We start from the raw sequence: 21270 nt of genomic DNA, 5'->3' as shown, positions 1-21270 counted from the left end.
ATTTCATGTAATTTGTAGCTTAACACCACAGTATTACTTTTCAAAGCATTATATATTTATTGGTAATATGATTGTGTAATCTAGTCAAATGGGTACAGTCTATGTGGCTTAGAGTGTCAATCATTTAAACAATAGTTAAGGTGTGAGCCTTACTATGGGTCAGGCGTTGGTCTGGGCATGGACAATAGAGTGGTATAGAACAGAACATGCTCTCTCCCTCAAGGGACCTGCTTGAACAGAGAGAATCACAAGACACTAAAACAGCAGAGAGGAGGAAGATCTCAGTCAGTCTTAGTTGCTATCACTAATACCGAGAGGCATAAAAGAAAAACAAATGCCAACAACCAAACACAGAATCAGCCCATTAGGTCAATAATTCTCATGCAAGCAGTGATGCCCAGGTGTTCCCTGTGTTGAGTGTTTGAGTCAAGATTACTTGGGTCTGAATCCAAACTCCACCACTTAGCAGCTGTGCGATGTAGGCCAGCCACTAAGCCTTGCGCCTCAGCGTCCCTGCCTTGAATTGGAAAGAATACCTGCTCAGGAGAGATGCCGGCCGAGTGGAATGCTAAGCGGGATTGCTCCATACAGTTGGCTGCATTGTAATAATGGTAGAGAGTCCAAATTTGTAGACCAATCAAGAGTTGAACCATTTAATAAAGTCACAGGTTTAGAGAAGATGAGATGACCATATTTCTCTAATTCTTTGCTCTCCACCTCGACTGCATGTGAGAACCACCTGGGGAGTTTTAAAATCAGTGTCCAGACTCCAAGTCCAGAGTCTGATGCGACTGGTCTGGAGGGTGCCTTGGGCTTCAGGGTTTTTAACCACAAATTAATGTGCAGCCAGGATTGGGACTCACTGCTCTAACTAAATATGCCGCGTGAGCTGATCTGTTCTTGGCTCACAGGTAACCGAGGCCGTTGCTGGTGGCTTTCCCCTTATACGCCCTGATTCTGAGCCAGCAGTTGTCTTGAAAACAGCCAGTGGGTGAGAGAGTCACCTCCACCAACGGGTACTACAGAATGGACTGAGGCCCCTATGGTTATAACCCCATGAGGCCCCTGTGCGTCCTTACAGCAGCAAAGCGTGTTCCTCAGCCAGCAGCTGCGGGAGGCCTGCAGCAGCTGGAGGTGGAGAGGCGAGTTACAGGGGCAGCTCCCACAGCCCAGCCAAGAGACTGTGGGCAAGTCAACCTGCCTGTTTCATCCTGGCTTGTTATCTGCGTGGGTTTATGAGACGACAACATTCTTCCCGCGCACCCCACAGAACTGTTCTTAGGTCAATGATATCATGTCGATAAAGCACGTTGGTAACCATAAAATAATGTGTGATCGAAATAAAATTCTTAGTCGAGATTAGACGTTTGCACTTCCTGAAACTCTAAAAACTGCTGTTTTGGAAATTATAGTTTCTGTTATCCGGAGCTAAATTGTTCACCGCCTAGCCGCACGGCTATGATGATCGAGACTGTTTTTCTTTTTTTTTTTTAAATCCTCACCTGAGGACATTTTTTGTTCAGGGGGGGGGGGGGCGGGGGGGAGAGAGAGAGAGAGAAAGAAACATCGACATAAAAAGGACACATCAAATGGCTGCCTCCCGCATGGCCCTGACCCAACCAGGGCCGGGGACAAACTGCAACCGAGGTACGTGCCCTCAGCGGGAACCGAACCCGGGTCTCTCCAGACCGCAGGCCGATGCTCTAACCGCTGAGCCAGACCGGCCAGGGCTCCAGGACGTTTTCTATAGCACTGATGGGGGCGCTGTATTCTCTATGCTGCTCAGTAGCTTACATAAACCCTCTGCCCAATGCCATCTAGGGGAAGGGTCTGCAGGGTAAAATGACTCCATTTTGTGGAAAAAAATAGCTACTTTGATGGGTTTGGGTCTGCAAATGTAAAGTACAAGCATTCATGTAATTTTACTGAGGATAAAATGGAACCAGAATTCAAAGTAAGGTTCTAACTAATAATGTAAATTAAGAAGGTTTCTTGTTTTGGTTTTGTATTTAGTTTCGTGGTGTTTTTTTTAATACTTTTTTTTCTTTTTGGGGGGGATTAAATGTAAAAGGTTTACTGGGGAGACTTCTGTGAACTATAAAGGGGAGGAGGGAGCAGAGTCTAACACCTGTGAAGGGGGGGAAAGACAGGGTTGCGTAGGAAGTCTCCGCAGCAGCGCAGCCCCGGGAAAATTCTAGGAGGGCGAACAGAGTCCTCGAATCAGCGGCGTCCGTCAGGGGGTGGCCATCGAGTCATTCCCTGGAGCCCGCCACAGTCGCTCTTTGGCTGGGAACAGCAGGAGGGGCGCCTGGACTCACGCAGTGGACCCAAGGGGGCGGCAGCTGGGGCTCAGCCCACCTTGCTCCCACCGGGGAGCTGAGTGATGCGTTTCCATGCCACCACCTCGCCTTGCGTAGGTCTTCAGGTTTTCCTGCTAATGTTTGATGGACACCGAACCGTAAATGTCTTCATGCCACCAGATTTTACCTCCACAGCCGATGCTGTCATGAATCATACTGCCACTAACAGAGAGTAAGGCTTTTATTACATTAATACCGCACTTTGGGTGTTACATATTTTATATAAGGGTTTGAAGTATGTAAGTTGTCTTTTCTCTGTCACGGATCATGACAAGTAGTGTGGAATCCAAGCAAAAGTAGACAACCCAAAATAATGGACCGCAACATTCCTGAAATGTTAATTGAGTAAAAACCTTCACTAATTTGGGCTAATTGGAGGTTGACTAATTATAGCCTAGTTTTATAGGAACGTGGTTATTACTTAGCAGCATACCCAGTAACTGTAATTAGAGAACAAATGTTGACTAGGAGAGAGAATGGCTAGTCCCAATGACCACACTAGTTAGTTTCTGGGAACAATACACTTTTTAAAGTTTATTCTCTTGAACAAGTCTCCCTACAATCTTCTCGCCGCATCTGTGCTTCATATCACACGATTAGTGGCCCACTGTCTTCTGCCTTCTACAGGCTCTGAAACACGTCTTCCTAATTTAAGTGTAGCCTGAGGACTGAAGGCCAATCTCTGCGACTGGGTGAGGCCACAGGACAGCAAAGGAGGCCTTAGGGACCCGGCAGTTCTCATCCCTCCTTCTCTCCAGGTCTGTAACTAGGCTGACTTTTCCTGACCCCGTTATCCAAAGGCCACGGGACTAGGACCTCGAATCATCAGAACTGACCAGGCTGGTCTATTCCATGCCCAGCTTTTCTGATATTTGCCCTCTGTACCTGAAGTTTGTTTCACAAATAAGTGTACATTTCAGCTCAGTTCACCTATGCAAATCATCACTAATTTTCCAACCAATGATTTTTTAATGTTATATTCACACAAAACCATTTTGATTCAAGTATTTCAGATTTCGGTTTCTTAATCTTCTTCCCCCCAGGAAGGCAAGAGACTTGGAGAAACCCGTTCATGATGGAAGGACAGCTAACGTTACGGAGTGGTATGTGCTATGTACGGTTCCAAGTGCTTTCTGGGTATTTATTCATTAACTCTTCTCAACTGTCCTGTGAGGTGAAATTAGTTTTACTCCAACTTACACACAAGGATACTGAAGCATAGAGAAGTTAGTAACTTACCCAAGGTCACATAATTAGTAAGTAGTAGAGCCAGAATTTGTACCCAAGTAATCTGGCTCCAAATTAACAACTTTCTGTTGTTACTGTGGCCTTCTCAACTAAGATGCCCTATTTAACTCACATCCAGAAAGCCAGTATTGCCTAGCACAAGGCGATACAATCATTGGAAAAAAGTTGCTTTCTTTACATTTGCATTTTATAAGCAACTGATTAATTTAAACTCAAACACGATGAAAGCAGTTTACAGTTCTAATCATCACTTACCCCAATAAATTACGTGACAATTAATGTGCTAATGCAGAAATATTTTTTCTTTTCTGATTTATAGCAGCGTTTTTCCCTCCAATGCCATCATGTATACTTTTAAACACATCAAAGAAATTAGGTGATTGAAGGATATACAGAAATAATCAGAAATGAGGTAATTCAGTTGTATGTATTCAGAAAAAGATACTGAAGTTAAAGAATATTTGGCTTAAAAATCAATACAGCCTCCTTTCCGTTCCCAATCTCCGCATCTGGTAGGTTCCAGGCCCATGGGTCCACCTCTTTCTTTGGTAACAGGAATAACATCATCTGGAAAAGTTGCCAGTCATTCCTTCTCCGAATGGGTATCGTCGGTGCATCGAAACGACCTTGTGGTAACCTTGGCTTCTTGAGGGATTGTTGGACAGGTTCAGAGTTTCCTCCTGGAGAAGAACTTGTTTTCCTCAAAGAATGAGACGGTGGGGGAGGTCTCGTGGCTCTCCACGCTGTGGCCCGCGCGCCACCAAGCAATGCAGCAAGACCGCACACGGCCATGGCGCCGACCTCGTTTTTTCTTTATTGATTTTAGAGAGAGGAGAAGGAAGAGGGAGAGAGAGAGAAACATCGATGAGAGAGAACATCGATGAGAGAGAACATCGACTGGCCGCCTCCTGCACGCCCCCCACTGGGGATCAGGCCCACTACCTGGGCATGTGCCCTGACTGGGAATCGAACCAGCGACCTCTTGGTGCAGGGTCGACGCTCAACCACTGAGCCACACTGGCTGGCCTAGTTTGGGTTTTTTCCTTTAGCAGAATTATTTTCCTTCTGGTTATGATGACTTTAGAGAATGATTTCTTTTTGTTAAAGAACAAAATTCAACCGAGTAAAATGTAAAGATCTTACTGGCTCTTTGGGGATTGATGAATCCAGCAAGGTCCAACCTCACAGACAGAGAGGAGCCCGGACAGTGAACAGAGCTTAAGAACATTTCATAGGCCCAAATGAGCAGGAACAAGGAAGTTCTACTGGGCAAAGCGGGTTGGTTATCGCAAGGTTACCTTCCTCTTACAGAGTCAAGGGAAGTCTTGGAACCGGGTCAGGAGCCTTGTCCAAGCAGCTGTTTCTCTTCGGGAGAGCTGAGCATAGAGATATGGTTACACGTTTTGGTGTGCTGACGTGGGGCTTAACACGAGCAACCCCGGCCTGGGCTGACTCTGGTTGCTGTCCACTTTTCTAAATCTGACATGGACTCGGTAGTGTGTGTACGTTACTGCATGTATGTTCTTACAGAGCTGTGTGCGAACAGCGAGGGGCAAATGGGGAGCCCACAGGTGGGGACGAGTGGAGAAACCTGCAGGCTGACCTCCTTACCTTCCTCTGCAGACAAAGGTCACATGAAAAAGATACTGTGCTTCTGAGAAGAGGTTGCAGGTACGTTGAGAGGCAGCCTGCAGCACAGACTCTACCTAGATTACAATGCCTGCTTTGAACCCCAGCTTCAGTTCTTACCAGTTCTGTGACCACAGGGAAGTAACTTGACCTCCCTGTACATCAGTCTCCTCTCCCATCAAATGGAGGCAATAATAGTACCCACTCCACTAGGTCGTTATAAAAATTAAATGAGTTAATATTGGTAACATGCTTAAAACAGTATGCAGCATATAAGTGTTTAAAAAAATAGACTTTTAATCCCAGTGTTATATCATCTGTAATTTACTTTAAGATACATTGGTATAGCCCGGCCAGTGTGGCTCAGTGGTTGAGCATCAACCCTGCACCAAGAGGTCGCCAGTTCGATTCCCGGTCAGGGCACATGCCCAGGTTGTGGGCCCGTCCCCAGTGGGGGGCATGCAGGAGGCAACCAATCAATGTTCTCCCTCATTGATGTTTCTCTCTCTCTCTCTTTCTCTCCTTTCCTATCTCTCTAAAATCAATAAAGAAAAAAAAATTTTTTTTAACAAAGATACATTGGTATACAATGACGTCAGAAAAATGTCAGTGTGAGAGTTCCCCTTGGTCTCTCCCCTTGAAGTTTCAACAATTTTAACAGCTATAACTCAACAGATAATTCCCAGCTAAATGCACAAACATACCCGAGAGACCCATGCACTGAAACATCTAAAGGTGGGCACGTGGGGGCAAAAGGGGGAAGCGAGAAAGGAGAACGGCTGAGATGAGCCACAGAGGCAGCCCTGCAGCTAAGAGCCCACAACAGGGCTCAGCCCAGAAACAGGAGGAGTGCGGTTGTGGCCGGTGCTCCCTTCAGCTGCAAGGAGCAGAGAGATTTGATGGTCATTGCTGTAGGAGTGGGCAGTATAAGACACAGCTGAACGCAGGGACCACGGCAAGGACGCATCACAACGGTGTGGCTGTGGCTGGCAAGGGGTTGGCATTCCAGACAGAGAAACTAAGGCACGGAGCCCTGATGCCCGGCTGCTCCCAGAGCTCACCTCCCTTTGGCCTTGGTATCAGGTTGTGGAGCACGTTATCCACAAACCCAAGAACGGGTACTACTGAATCACTCTTTCCCCTGAACGAAGGGTGCACTCTATGACCTGTCCTGGTGTTGGGGCACAGGGGAACCCTGTAGAGGTCCAAGGTCACCATTACCTGGAGGGCAAAACAACAAAGAAGCTGGCAGGTTCCCCAGCCTCCCCACCCAACACACAGCACAGCTGCCTTGACAACAGTATTTGACTGACTGCAGCAGGCAGCACTGGGATTTTACAGAGCTAAAAACGTGTAATTAGTGACATCTATGGGGGATGATAGAAAGATCGCCTTGTATCAATCTACTGGAGAAGTGCCACTCATACATAGACGCTTAGACAGAGAAGGAATCCATCAAATACCACTGATAACCAAGTAGCGAGGCAGCGCAGGAAGAAAATAAAAAATCCCCTGAAAACAAACTTAAAGACATGGACATATGTGATATAAACAACAGAGAGTTCAAGATTGCAGTTCTGAAAATACTCAATGCGATGCAAGAAAATACAGACAGGCGATTTAATGCACGCAGAAAACAAATTAATGGGGGCTGGAGGGATGAGTACTTTACCAAAAAGATTGAAACTTTGAAATGAATGGAGATGATCAACTCAATAACATGAATGAACTGGCAAGCATAGGAAATAGAACAGACCAGGTGGAGGAAAGGAGTAATGATACCCAAAGTAGAAATCCAAAAATGATGCAGAGAGAAATAGAGAGAGACTTGAGCATTAAAAAAATAAAAGAACTCTACAAAAATGACCTGACTCCACCAGAAAGAGCAGTAGAAGAATAATAGGCATACCAGAAGAAGAAAAGAGGGAGAAAAGAATGAAGAACCTGTTCAAACAAACAGTGGGTGAGAACTTCCCAAACCTATGGAAAGAACTAAATCCTCAAATCCAAGAAGGACGCAGAACACCTACTTAACTCCATCCGAAGAGCCCTTCTCCAGGACACATTATATTAAAACTGCCAAAAATGAATGACCAAGAAGAAAATCTCAAGGCAGCCAGGGGTAAAAAAGGTAACCTCTAAAGGAAAGCCCATTAAGTTATCATCGGACTTCTCAGCAGAAAGTCTACAAGCCAGAAGGAGTGGAACCAAGGACTGAAAGAGAGAAATTACCAGCCGAGAATAATATATCCAGCAAAGTCCTCCTTTATATTTGAAGGCGAAATAAAAACTTTCCAGACATGCAAAAGCTGAAGGAATTTATCACCAGGAAATCCCCGTTGCCGGAAATACTCCAAGGGGTTATTCTACCTGAAACAAAGAGAAAAAGATCACAGCTCTGCAAGTAAGATCATCAACGAGCTCACAGCACGAACAGGGATAATTTGTGACAATGAAAACATCAAGGGGTTGGGGTGTAAAGGTCTGAATTTGCAAAGGTGGATGGAAATCAGATGCACTAAGGAAAAAAAAAACTACTATATATACGAAACTTTCTTTTTCATGAACCTAATAAAAACCAGACACAAAAACCCAGTACTGAGACACGTAGCTTCAAAAAAGAGAAAAGAATAGACAGAAACCCCAAAACCACAGAAACACAAAGAAAAAGAACCAATGGCGGCACAGAGCAGCCAGAAGACAAAAGGTAAAATGTCTATAGGGAATCCTCATACATCAATAATTATCCCAAATGTAAATGGACTGAACTCACCAATAAAGAGACACTGAGTAGCACATTGGATCAGAAAGCAAAGCCAACCACAGGCTGCCTTTGGGAGACACGTCTCAGCTGCAAAGACAAAGGTGGACGCCTAGGGAAAGGGGGGAAAATGATTTTCCAGGTAAATAACATCCACAGGGAAGCAGGTGTAGCCAAACCTATATCTGACAAAACAATTTCAAAATAACAAAGATGCCAAGAGACAAAGATGGACATTATAGAATGATAAAGGGAACACGACATCAAGAAGACATAACAGTTCTTAAATATAGGCACCCAATCAAGATCAGGGAGCACCGAAATCTATAAAGCAGCTACTAACACAAGTAAAGGAAAAAAAACAGACAAAACACAATCAGAGTTGGGGACCTTAAGACTTCCCTGAAGCTCTAGAAAGATCATTCAAAGAAAAAAATCAATAAAGAAACGTCCGTAAGTGACGCATTAGACCAAATGGATATTCACCGAACCTTTCATCCCAGAACATCAGATTATACATTCCACCACAGTGCACATTGCAGATGTAATTAGTTAAGATGACTCCAGTGGTTGGATGGATGAGGCCCTAAATTCAGTGACTGGTATTCTTTTTTTTAAGTTTTTTTTTTTTTTCTATTGGGTTGTTTAGAGAGAGCAGAAGGGAGAGGGAGAGAGAGATGGAAACATCGATGAGAGAGAACATCGACTGGCCGCCTCCCGCGTGTCCCCCACTGGGGATCAGGCCCACAACCTGGGCATGTGCCCTGATGGGGAATTGAACTGGTGACCTCCTGGAGCATGGGTCGATGCTCAACCATTGAGCCACACTGGCCGGGTCAGTGACTGGTATTCTTATAAGAAGTCCATGTGGAGACATACAGAGAGATATGAAAGAAGCAGAGATTGGTGTGATCCAGCTCCAGCCAAGATGCCAAGGATGCTGGCAAACCTTGAAGCTGGGAGGTAGCCAGGGAAGAGGTCATCGGGTACCTCAGAACCTCCATGGACCCAAACATGCTGGCATCTTGATTTCAGACCTCTGGTCTCCCGGGCTGAGACAATACATTTCTGCTGTGAAGCCTGTGTGGTGATGTTGATGGCAGCCTTGGGAAACGAATACAGAGTCCTCACTGCAGATGCTCAGGCTCTTCCTCGCTCCCACTTCTGCGCATACCTTCGGTGTGAGCCAAGAGTTTTATCTTTTGTTGACTCTCTCCTGACTCTCTCCCTGGCACCTATTGGCCAACAGCCTGAAGCTCCACCCAAGGCAGACAGAAAAAGATGCAGGAAGGAGTTAGCCAGAAGGAGCGTGGATGTTCTCCATTTCAACTCCCGCGTGCAATCAGTCACATGTCCCCTGGACACTGTGCTCTTTTCTAAAATCATTTCTCATGACGGAAGATGGGGGCAGGCAGGATGGGAGGGAGGGTGAGTGTGTGAGAGAGTGAGCGAGTGTGTGAGAGAGTGTGAGTGGACGTGAAGATGGACGACCAAACCCATGCAGTGTAGAGACATGGAGCAGAAGGTTCCTGTGCTATGGACAGAGCAGCTGGCTACCCCAGTAAGCAGCCCTTCAGGGTGCTTCTCCCTGTACCCCAGGGAGGTCCCATCGTTTTGGAAGATCCCAAGCCTTCCCTGTGAGGGGGCAATGGGAGCAGCTAGGGCCCAGCAACCTGAGCCCACCAGTGCACCTGGCACCATCGGACCAGTGGACACTGTGTCAACACAGACCTGTGCACAGCAGTGGAGTTGCCAAGGTGCAGATCGTGGAAGCCGCAGACAGCCTGGAGATTAGCACCATCCCCAATAGTAGCAGCCCGATCAGAGTCCAGATATACCCCCAGCAACAGAGGCTGGGGAGCAGACATTTATCCCCAGAAGCACCAGAAGCACAGACCAGTAGCTGAGACCCATTCCCAAAAACAACAGCGAAAGCTGAGCAGGACTTGAGCCCCACGGGGCAGCAGCACTTCCCAGCCACCAGTGGCGGGACCTGGGGCTCCACAGAGGCCTGTGCGGTCCAGTAGCCCACAAGAGCAGTGGGAAGCCTGAGTCCGAGAGGTACTGGTGTGATCCAGCTGCCCACTCGAGGGACCTGCAGGGTGCAGGGGCACTAGAGAGGCCTGTGCCACCCAGCAGGGACAATGCCATCCAATTACCCCCATGACCTGTGGGGTGCTGAAGCACCAGAGAGGTCTGTGCAACCCAGCAGCCAATAACATAGGCATAGAGCCCGGTCCCCAAAGGGACTGTGTGATCCAGTTACCCGTGGGACCTGCAGGGTGCTGGGGCACCAGGAAGGCCTGTGCCACCCAGCTGTGCACAAGATAGGTACAGAGGAAGTGAAAAATGGAGGCTGAGTGAATAAAAGCTACGCAGACGATCTTCCAGGAGCAAACAGGAATTACAACTAAAATAAAGACTAATCCTCAGAAAAAAGCAACAGAAAAGCAGAAGGACAGGATCATATAACCAGGGACACTGGTAGGATCTGTAGAGGCACAAGAGGGTGGCAGGCTGGGAGCCCAGGGACAGCAGCAGTCTTAGCTGTGATCAGAGCCCTTGGGGAATAAAGACCAAGCCTGCTCCACAGTGCAGAGAGCCAGAACAGAGTGTTAAAATAGCCACAGCCACTCACCTGGGGGCTATGGCAGAGGGAGGGCAGACTGGGCTGGAATTTGTGGGGACACCGGGATTTGGTGGGCAGATTTTTTTTGCTGAGTTGCAACCACAAAGGACGGTGGCCAGTGTGCTCCTTCCCAGAGCTGTGGGGGAAAGCAGCAGCCCCTCCCACCCCCCACCCGTGAAGATTCAGCCTTTCCCAGGTGAAGCAAAGAAATGCAAATTAAAGCTCGTTAACAACCAGCATCAATCCCACTTTCTGGAAAACCTCTTATGCAGAGCACCAGGGCTACATTCCAAGGCACTGAGGAACTGAGACTACTAGTCACCAGGAAAAAGCTAGAGGATAACTGAACCTTTTCTGGGTTTGCAAATCTACCCAGGAAAGTAAGACTTGACAGTGGTGTTCAACATGGGCCCACCCAGGCTCATCCAAACCCAGTAGAGGGAGCCACAAACAGCAGAACACCAACACTCACAGGAAAAATTTGGGAGGCTCCAAAACCCACTGTGATAGCCAAAACAGTGAAACAAAGAAACAAATCCCAAATGAAAGAACAAGAGAACTCTGTCGAAGACGAGATCAATGAAATTCAGCTAAGAAAATTATCAGAGGTAGAGTTCAGAGTCATGATCTTGAGGAAGCTCAACAGCATGAGTAAGGACATCAGCACCATGAGTAAAAATATAGAAACACTGAAAACCAAACAAGTGGAAATAAGAATGACATAGAAGAAATTAAGAACACATTGGAAGGACTAACCAGCAGAGTAGAAGAAGCTGAGGACTGGATCAGTGAATTAGAAGACAGGGTAGAAAAAAAATCAACCAATCAGAAAACCAAATGAAAAAAAGAATTAAAAAACAGGAAGACAGCTAAAGAGAACTGTGGGACAATAGGAAACGTAATAACATTTGCATCATAGGAGTCCCCGAAGAGGAAGAAAATGGGCAAGGGTTAGAAAATATATTTGAAGAAATAGTGACAGAAAACCTTCCTAATTTGGTGAAGGAAGGAAGCATTCAAGTTCAAGAAGCACAGAGAGCCCCAAGTAAGAAGAATCCAAACAAGCCCACACCAAGACACATAGTAATTAAAAAGCCAAAAATTAAAGACAAAAAGAGAATCCTAAAGGCAGCAAGAGATAAGCAACAGGTTACCTACAAAGAAAACTCTAAAGCTCTCAGCTGACTTCTCAACAGAAACACTATAGGCCAGAAGGGAGTGGCATGAAATAATCAAGGTCATGAAAAACAAGGATCTGAATCCAAGACTACTCTATCCAGCCAGGCTATCATTCAAAATAGGAGGTCAAATAAAGAGCTTTCCAGACACAAAAAAAGGCTAAGGGAATACATTAGCACCAAACCAGCACTGCAAGAAATGCTAAAAGGACTGCTGTAATTAGTAGATGAAATAGGAAGAAAATAGAACCACACTAAACAAAAATGGCAATAAATAAGTACATATCAATTATCGCCTTAAATGTGAATGGTTTGAATGCTTCGAAAAAAGGACACAGAGTGGCTGACTGGATAAGAAAGCATGACTCACATGTATGTTGTTTAAAGAAACCCACCTCACAACAAAAGACTCACATAGGTTGAAAGTGGAGGGATGGAAAAAAATCTTCGAAGCAAACGAAAAGGGAAAAAAGGCTGGGATAGCAATACTCATATCTGATAAAGTAAATTTCAAAATGAAGGCCATAACTAGAAACAAAGAAGGCCACTACATAATACTGAAAGGATCTATCCAACAGGAAGATATAAGCTTGATAAACATATATGCACCCAATATAGGAGCACCAACATATATCAAAAATCTTTTGGAGAACTTCAAAGGAGAAATCAACAGAAATACAATCATAGCTGGGGACTTCAACAGCCCGCTCACATCACTGGATAAATCTTTTAGACAAAAAATTAACAAGGAAACAAAGACTCCAAATGAAGTGCTAGATCAAATGGATTTAACAGATATCTACAGAGAATTACACCCCAAAACCACAGAATTCACATTCTTCTCAAGTGCACATGGGACATGCTCAAAGATAGATCATGTTAGGGTACAAACTAAGTCTCTACAAGTTCAAGGAGATTGAAATCATATTAAGCATCTTCTCAGATCACAATGGCATACAACCAGAAATCAATTGCAACAAGGACGTGCAAAGACATTTGAAAACATGGAGGCTAAATAGGATGTTATTGAACAATGAATGGGTTACCATGGAGATCAAGGGAGAAATTAAAAACTTCCTGGAAACCAATGAAAATGAACACACAACAACACAAAATCTTTGGAATGCAGCGAAAGCAGTTCTGAGAGGGAAATTCATAGCACTACAGACCTACCTCAAGAAGCAATAAATTTCTAATAGACTAACTTTACAAATTAAAGAACTAGAAAAGAAACAGAAAGAAAATCCCAGAGAAAGTAGAAGGTAGGAAATAGTAAAGATCAGAGCAGAAGTAAATGACATGGAGACCAAAAAAAAACAATTCAAAGAATCAATGAAACAAAGAGCTGGTTCTTTGAAATGATAAACACGATTGATGGATCCTTAGCTAGACTCAACAAGAAACAAAGAGAGAGAACCCAAATACACAAAATCAATAATGCAAGAGGAGAAATAATAACTGACACCACAGAAATACAAAGGATTGTTAACAGATATTTTGAACAATTATACGGCAGGAAATTCGACAATCTAAGCAAAATGGACTAATTTCTAGAAACACGTAGTTTCCCAAAACTGAACCGGAAAAAGATAGAAACCTTGAACAAACCAATAACAACAAAAGAAATTGAAGATGTAATCAAGATTCTCCCAGCAAACAAAAGCCCATGCCCGGATGGCTTCAGGGGGAATTTTACCAAACATTCAAAGAAGAACTAATACCCATTCTCCTCAAACTATTTCAAAAAATTCAAGAAGAAGGAAAACTTCCAAATTCATTTTATAAGGCCAGCATAATTCTAATCCAAAACCAGAAAAAGACACTACAAAGAAATAAAACTACAGACCAATATCCCTGATGAACATAGATGCCAAAATCCTGAACAAAATACTAGCAAATCGAATCCAGCAATACATCAAAAAAAGTATTCACCATGACCAAGTGGGATTCATCCCAGGGATGCAAGTCTGGTACAATATTTGCAAATCAATAAATGTGATACACCACATAAACAAAATGAAAGATAAAAAGTATATGATCATATCAATAGACGCTGAAAAAGCCTTCGACAAAATCCAGCACCCATTTCTGATAAAAACGTTCAGCAATGTAGGAATAGAGGGATCATATCTTGACATAATAAAGGCCATATATGAAAGACCTACAGCCAACATCATATTCAATCAGCAAAAATTAAAAACATTTCCCTTAAGAACAAGAGCAAGACAAGGATGCCCACTTTCACCACTCTTATTTAACATAGTACTGAAAGTCTTAGCCATAGCAATCAGACAGGAAGATAAAATAAAAGGGATCCAAATTGGAAAGAAGGAAGTAAAACTGTCATTATTCACAGATGACATGATACTATATGTAGAAAACCCCAAAGACTCTATAAAAATTTTACTAGACTTAATAAATGAATTTGGAAAAGTAGCAGGCTACAAAATTAATGTCAAGAAATTGGTGGCATTCTTATACACCAATAATAAACACACAGAAAGAGAAACTAAAAATAAAATCCATTTCCCAATGCAGCAAAAAAATTAAGATACCTAGGAATAAACTTAATCAGAGAAATAAAGGACCTATTCGCAGAAAACTACAGGCCATTGAATAAAGGAATAGAAGAAGATATAAAAAAGTAGAAGCACATACCTTTTTCATGGATTGGAAGAATTAACATCATTAAAATGTCCATATTACCCAAAGCAATCTATAGATTTAATGCAATCCCCATCAAAATACCAATGACATACTTCACAGAACTAGAACAAATACTTTAAAAGTTCATATGGAACCAAAAAAGACCTCGAATAGCCACAGCGATCTTGAAAAAGAAGAACAGTGTCGGAGGAATCACATTACCAGATTTCAGGTTATACTACAAAGCCACTGTAATCAAAGCAGCCTGGTACTGGCACAAGAACAGGCAGATAGATCAATGGAACAGAATAGAGAACCCAGAAATGGACCCAAGGCAACATGCTCAATTAATATTTGACAAAGGTGGCAAGAACATAGAGTGGAGTAAAGACAGCCTGTTTAATAAATGGTGTTGGGAAAATTGGACAGCTACATGCAAAAAAAATGAAGCTAGACCATCAACGTACACCACACACAAAAATAAACTCAAAATGAACAAAAGACTTAAATGTGACTCATGAATCCATACAAATCCTAGAAGAAACTGTAGGCAACAAAATTTCAGACATCATACACAGCAGAATTTTCACTGATATATCACTTAGGGCAACAGAAACAAAAGAGAAAATGAACACATGGGACTACATCAAACTCAAACGTTTCTGCACAGCAAAAGATACAACCATCAAAATGGAAAGGCAACACACTGTATGGGAGAGCATCATTGCCAATGATATATCAGATAAGGGGTTAATTTCCAATATATATAGAGTGCTCATACAACTCCACAAAAGGAAGACAAAGAACTCAATTAAAAATGGGCAAAGGAACTAAATAGACACCTCTCCAAACAGGACATACAAATGGCTAAAAGACATATGAAGAAATGCTCAACATCACTAATCATCAGAGAGATGCAAATTAAAACAACAATGAGATATCACCTCACACCTGTCAGAATGGCCACCATCAACAAATCATCAAACTACAAGTGTTGGCGAGGGTGTGGAGAAAAGGGGACTCTAGTGCACTGCTGGTGGGAATGCAGACTGGTGAGTCACTATGGAAAACAATATGGTGTTTCCTCAAAAAATTAAAAATTGAACTGCCACTTGACTCAGTGATCCTACTTCTAGGAATATACCCTAGGAAACCTGAAACACCAATCGGAAAGAATATACCCCCATGTGTGTAGCAGCACTGTTTCCAATAGCTAAGTTCTGGAAACAGCCCAAATATCCATCAGTAGACAAATGGATAAAAAAGCAGTGCTATATATACACAATGGAATACTATGCAGCTGTAAGAAAGAAAGATCTTTTATTCTTTGAGACAACATAGAGGGACCTGGAAAGTATTATGCTAAGTGAAACAAGCCAAACAGAGAAAGACAAGTATCATATGATCTCACTTATCTGTGGAATACAATGAACATAACAGTCTGAGCAATAGGGTAGTCCCAGAGACGTGGAAGTGGGGTACAGACTGACAATCTCCTGAAGAGGGGGTTGTGGGGGAGAGATAAACCACAGAACTTACATGCATGTGTGCATGAACAATGAACATGGACAACAAAGCTGGGGACAGGGCGGGGAGGGAGGGAGATGGGGGAATCAGTGGGGGGAAAAGAAGAAACATCTGTAACAAAAATAAATTAATTAATTTTTTAAATAAAATTATTTTTTACGAGGGATGAGGGAGTAACCCTGGTGTAGGATTCTAAAAGTTATCACATGAAAAGAGAAACATGCAGACCAATGGGACAGACTAGACATGCCTGGTGGGTCCGCCACATGATAGCCATTCCTCATTTTTTTAAAAAAAGCATATTTTATTAATTAGAATTAAGAAATTATTTTGCATACATTTTAATTGCTTAAAGGACATGTAAATCAGTGAAAGACATATGCCAAGGAAGGTTATCACCAGATGTTTGAGCCAGACATGCCCCTGCATGTACATACACACACACACACACACACACACACACACACACACACACACACAAACTTGCTCTGTTTGTTCCCAGGATATAAATCTCTTGTTGAGAATCCATTATACAGTTTTAAAGGTTAATGACATTTTCTTCATATTGTGCCAGATTGACCACTAAAGTAATAACCTAAAACAGATGGAAATATTTCTGGGTATTCTGAAGTACTCCTAGATGTGACTCGATTCATATCTCCTTCTCTCAGCAGGTGCGTGACTGTATCAGTCCTCCGACGTCACCTCTTTCTTCAGTGTGCCTGTGTTCTAGATCAGCAAAACACCTTTCACCTCCCTATGCTCTATCCAGGAAGTCCTAAGTCCAGTTATTCTTTTTCTTCCCTCCTTTTAAAAATTTTTTCAATTACAGTTGACATTCAACATTATGTTAGCTTCAGGTGTACAGTTTCGTGGTTAGACACTGATATCACTTACGAAGTGATCCCCCAATAAGGCTAGTACCCATCTGACACCATACATAGTTATCACCATATGATTGACTGTATACCCTTTGCTGTACTTGACATTCATGGGACTGTTTTGTAACTACCAATTTGTATTTCTTAATCCTTTCATTTTACATCCAGCCCCCCAACCCCCCTCTCACCTCCCCTTTTTCTGAAACGAGCTATACTGAGAAAATTTCTGGACAGTGAAATGCACACTTTTTAAGCTTTGACAGATTGTGCGGCTGTGTGATCACCACCACAATACAAATACTGCATAAAGGATTTCCATCGCCCCGAAGGTTCTGTGGGGTCCTTTGTAGTCACTGCTGATCACTGATCTGATGTCTACACCAACGGCCCTGTCTTGTGCAGAAAGCCATACCGATTAAATCATACATATGCAGACGACCTTCTTTCCCGTAACATCAGTCTTTGTGAGGGTCCTTCCTGTTGAAATATCACTGTCATTGCCAAACACTCCATTTATAAATGTACAATTTACTTATCCATTCACCCGCTGATGCTTCTAGTTTGGGGCGATTACAAACGCTTCTGTAGCACTGGCCGGTTTGGCTCAGCGGTTAGAGCATCCACCTGTGGTCCGGAGAGACCCGGGTTCGGTTCCCGCTAAGGCCATGTACCTCGGTTGCAGTTTGTCCCCGGTCCTGGTTGGTCGTGCGGGTGGCAGCCACTCGATGTGTCCCTTTCACATCGATGTTTCCCTCTCTCTCTTCCTCTCTCTCCCTCCCACTCTGTCTGTAGAAAAAAAAAAAAAAAAAAAGGAAAAATGTCCTCGGATGAGGATAAAAAAAAAAAGCTTCTGTAAAGGTCTTTGTGTGGACTTAATATTTTCATTTTTCTTAAGTTAATAACCAAGAGTGGGATTGCTGGGTTGTGTGCTATGTGCACATTTAACTTTGTAAAGGGCCAAACTGTCTTCCAAAGTGGCTGCCCCATGTCCCACTCCCACCAGCAACAAGTGAGAATTTCTGGGGCCTCGCACCCCCACCGGCTTCTGGCCTTCCTCCTACCTATTGGGATAACTACAATTGTCTCTGGAGCAATCTCTTAGTTCCGTACCTTTCAAACTCTGATCCATCCTCAAACTGAAACCAGAATGAGCCTTCAAATGCTCCCCCCTCTTTTTTCCCCTGTTTATTGAGTGTATTGGGGTGACCCTGGTTAACAAAAACACACACGTTTCAGGTGCACAGTTCCTCAACACATCATCTGCACAATGTAGTATGTGTTCACCACCTCAAGTGAAGTCCCTGACCACCCCCATTTACCTCCCTGTACCTTCCTCCGCCTCCCCTCCCCCACCCCTGGGCAATCACCACACTGCTGCCAGGTCCCTGAGGTTTTCCTCTTTTCTTTTCTTCTCAACCCTTCACCCCGCACCCTCATCACCCGGCCCCCTAACCTCCTCCCCAGGAGCCTGCTCTCTATCTAAGTCTGTTTCTGTTTTGCTTGTTCGTTTATTTTGTTCATTAGATTCCACATCTGGGTGAGATCATGTGGTTCTTGTCTTTCTCTGACTGGCTTCTTTCACTAGCTGTCCAGGTCCCTCCGTGCTGCCACAAAGAGTAAGATTTCCTTCTCTTTTCTGCCCAAGGAGTGTTCCATGGTGTCCATGTACCACTGCTGTTTATCCACTCGTCTACTGTAGGAACGTGGGCAGCTTCCAGATCTTGGCTATTGTAAATGACGCTGCAATGCACATAGGGGTCCATGTATGCTTTCAAATTAGCGTTCTGTGTTTCATCAGATAAATTCCCAGAAGTGGAATCGCTGGGTCACAGGCAGTTCCATTCTTAGTGTTTTGAGGACCCTCCGCAATGCTTTCCACCGTGGCTGCCCCAGTCTGCATGCCCACCGACAGTGCACGAGGGTGCCCTTCTCCACATCCTCCCAACATTGTTGCTTGTTGACCTATGGATGGTAGCCATTCTGGCAGGTGTGAGGTGAGGCAACAATGCTATCCACTCTTAAGTGTCTCTGACTTCCTCAGGATAAAGTCCAGACTCTGGAGCTTGACCTGCACAAGGCCTTCGGAGTTCTGAGCTCCTTCCTGCCCGCCCTCCCCGCGGCATTCCTGGTATCGGACTCGGGCAGCGGCACAGCCACGCTGGCTGCCACTGTGTCCTACCTCGGTGCTCTGGGCGCCCGGGGCAGCTGTCCGGCGGAGCATTCACCTCCACTTCTCACTCCCAGGATGAAATCACCCTCTGAAGTCTGGGCAGTGTTGGTGTGTAGGCAACCGAATGTCTACCAGGATAATCCTTTTCAACTACATTTTAAGAAAAAGTTCAAAAATTCAGGAAAGTAGAAAAACTGGTGCAATGAACATCCATGTCATCGTCGTTGCTTCATTTATCGATCTACCGTACGTCCGTACCTCTTCTCGCTCTCTCTCTCCTCCCCCTCCAGCGACATTATTTCAGATTTTCGTTACACCATTTGCTAAATACATTTCAGGTGCATATATCTTCTAAAAATTAGAACCACCCCCTTCATAACTATACCATTATGACACCCCAAATGAATGGAAAGCCACCTTTCGATATTGCCTAATGCTGTCTATATTCATGTTTCCCCCATTGTCCCCCAAAGGTATTTCACCGTATTGCTACCCAAACCAAGATGCAATCGAGTGTCACACATGGCACTTATCTACCCTTTCACTTGGAGTCTCAGTTTGCCCAGCTACTTGCTTCTCTTCACCTAGAGGACTAGGTCTGTCCCCGCCCTTCCAAGGAATCTCCCGTAAACCGCCAGCTCCGTGCGAGGTTCCTGTGCCTTGCTGTACTTTCGTGAATCTATTGAAGATTCAAATTTTTGCATTACAGACCTTGAGCTGAATTTTTTAATTTCCTCAGATAGACTAAGCAGAGCATCTTGGGGGCAAGAAATGGGTGTCATGTGCCCCCCTGCTAGGATATAATTGTTCAAAACACGTCCAAGGAATAAATGATGGAGCGCAGCGCCTTGGTCCTTCACCGTGGAGAGCTGGTTTGAATAAAGGGACTCGAGGGGGCTTGGAGCCAGGGGAAGGGAGTAGAAGGCAGGTAAGACAAGGGTCTGAGAAGCTGTTCCAAGTAGGGAATACTGCTTGCAGAGCTTTCATATGAGTTGTACACTCCTTCACCTCTCCAGTGGGCAAAATGCTACATGTTTATTATTAGTTGGAGATGGACCTAACGTCTAGCAGCCTGTAGACATCTGGGGCCAGATACTTCTCGAGGAAGAATTATAAACACAAAAATCAAGGATACTGCATCTCAACGGCCCTTTTCTGTTTACACAGCTGTTCTACTGATGCCTTCGCAACGTGTTTTCAAGGAAATACCCACTCCCCGTGGGTGCCTCGACTGAACTATGACCAACACTCGGTGCCCATAGTCAGTGGAGTAAACCCCAGTTCACCCACTGAGCTCCCTGGGTGAATTTTCTCTCTGAATATTAGCTTTTGCTGCATTCAAACACTTATGTCTGCGGCAAGCTTTTTTTGATAAATTTCTTTCAGATACTTCCTTCTCCACTTCCCACCACCTGGGAGATTAATTCCAGGGTCATATATTAACTCTGATTTCGAAGTGACTAAGAGCCGACACACCGAGACTATTTTAGGTGGAGTGTTTCCTCCTGAGTCACCTTGTCCCTGGTAGCAGGCATCCTGCGGATGTCCTCAGCTCTGCTGCCGAGGACGGGAAGCAAGGCCAGCAGCAGCCAATAGGCACAGAAAGCCAGTGACTTCCCAGTTCCTGGAGGACTAGCAAGAAAATCCTGATTTAGTAAGAGTTCCTTGGCAAGAAATTTGGGGATTTACTGGAGACAAATGGCTTTGGGAATGCTTTTAATAAATACAAATTTTTTTTTTCCAGTAGTCAGGTTAAAAAAAAAAAAAAAGAGTTTTCTTAAGAATGAAGTTAAGCAAAACTTGTAGTTGCCCAGGAAAACTTCATTAGATATTTGTGTTAATGGGATAACCAAAGACCAGGAAATTGCTCAACTCCCTTTTTCACAATCTTATCAAGGTTTCCCACTTGTCATCTCCTCTTCATTCTCTTCTGTCATCCTTTCTAAACAGCTTTCCAAATGACAGGTCGTCATAACTACCTGTGACATGAAAACATTACCAGAGACATCTTTGTGGGCGTGACCAAGACTGGGAACACTAGTCATGGGCGTTGCCCTTCCCTGACCCCGTCTTCACAGCACAGAGCCTCACCTCTATCTCCCGTGGAAACCAGTGTGTCTTCAGAATAGCACTGTAGGCCGTCACGAACGAGGAACCAGAACACCCACATTTAAAACCTATTTGCAATGAAGAAGAGAGGGTTTATGCATAAAAGTATATAAGACAGTGGTGAAACATGGC

Source organism: Molossus molossus, unplaced genomic scaffold, assembly GCF_014108415.1.
Source record: "Molossus molossus isolate mMolMol1 unplaced genomic scaffold, mMolMol1.p scaffold_m16_p_5, whole genome shotgun sequence".
Lineage (NCBI taxonomy): Eukaryota > Metazoa > Chordata > Mammalia > Chiroptera > Molossidae > Molossus > Molossus molossus.
This window is presented reverse-complemented; position numbering follows the sequence as displayed.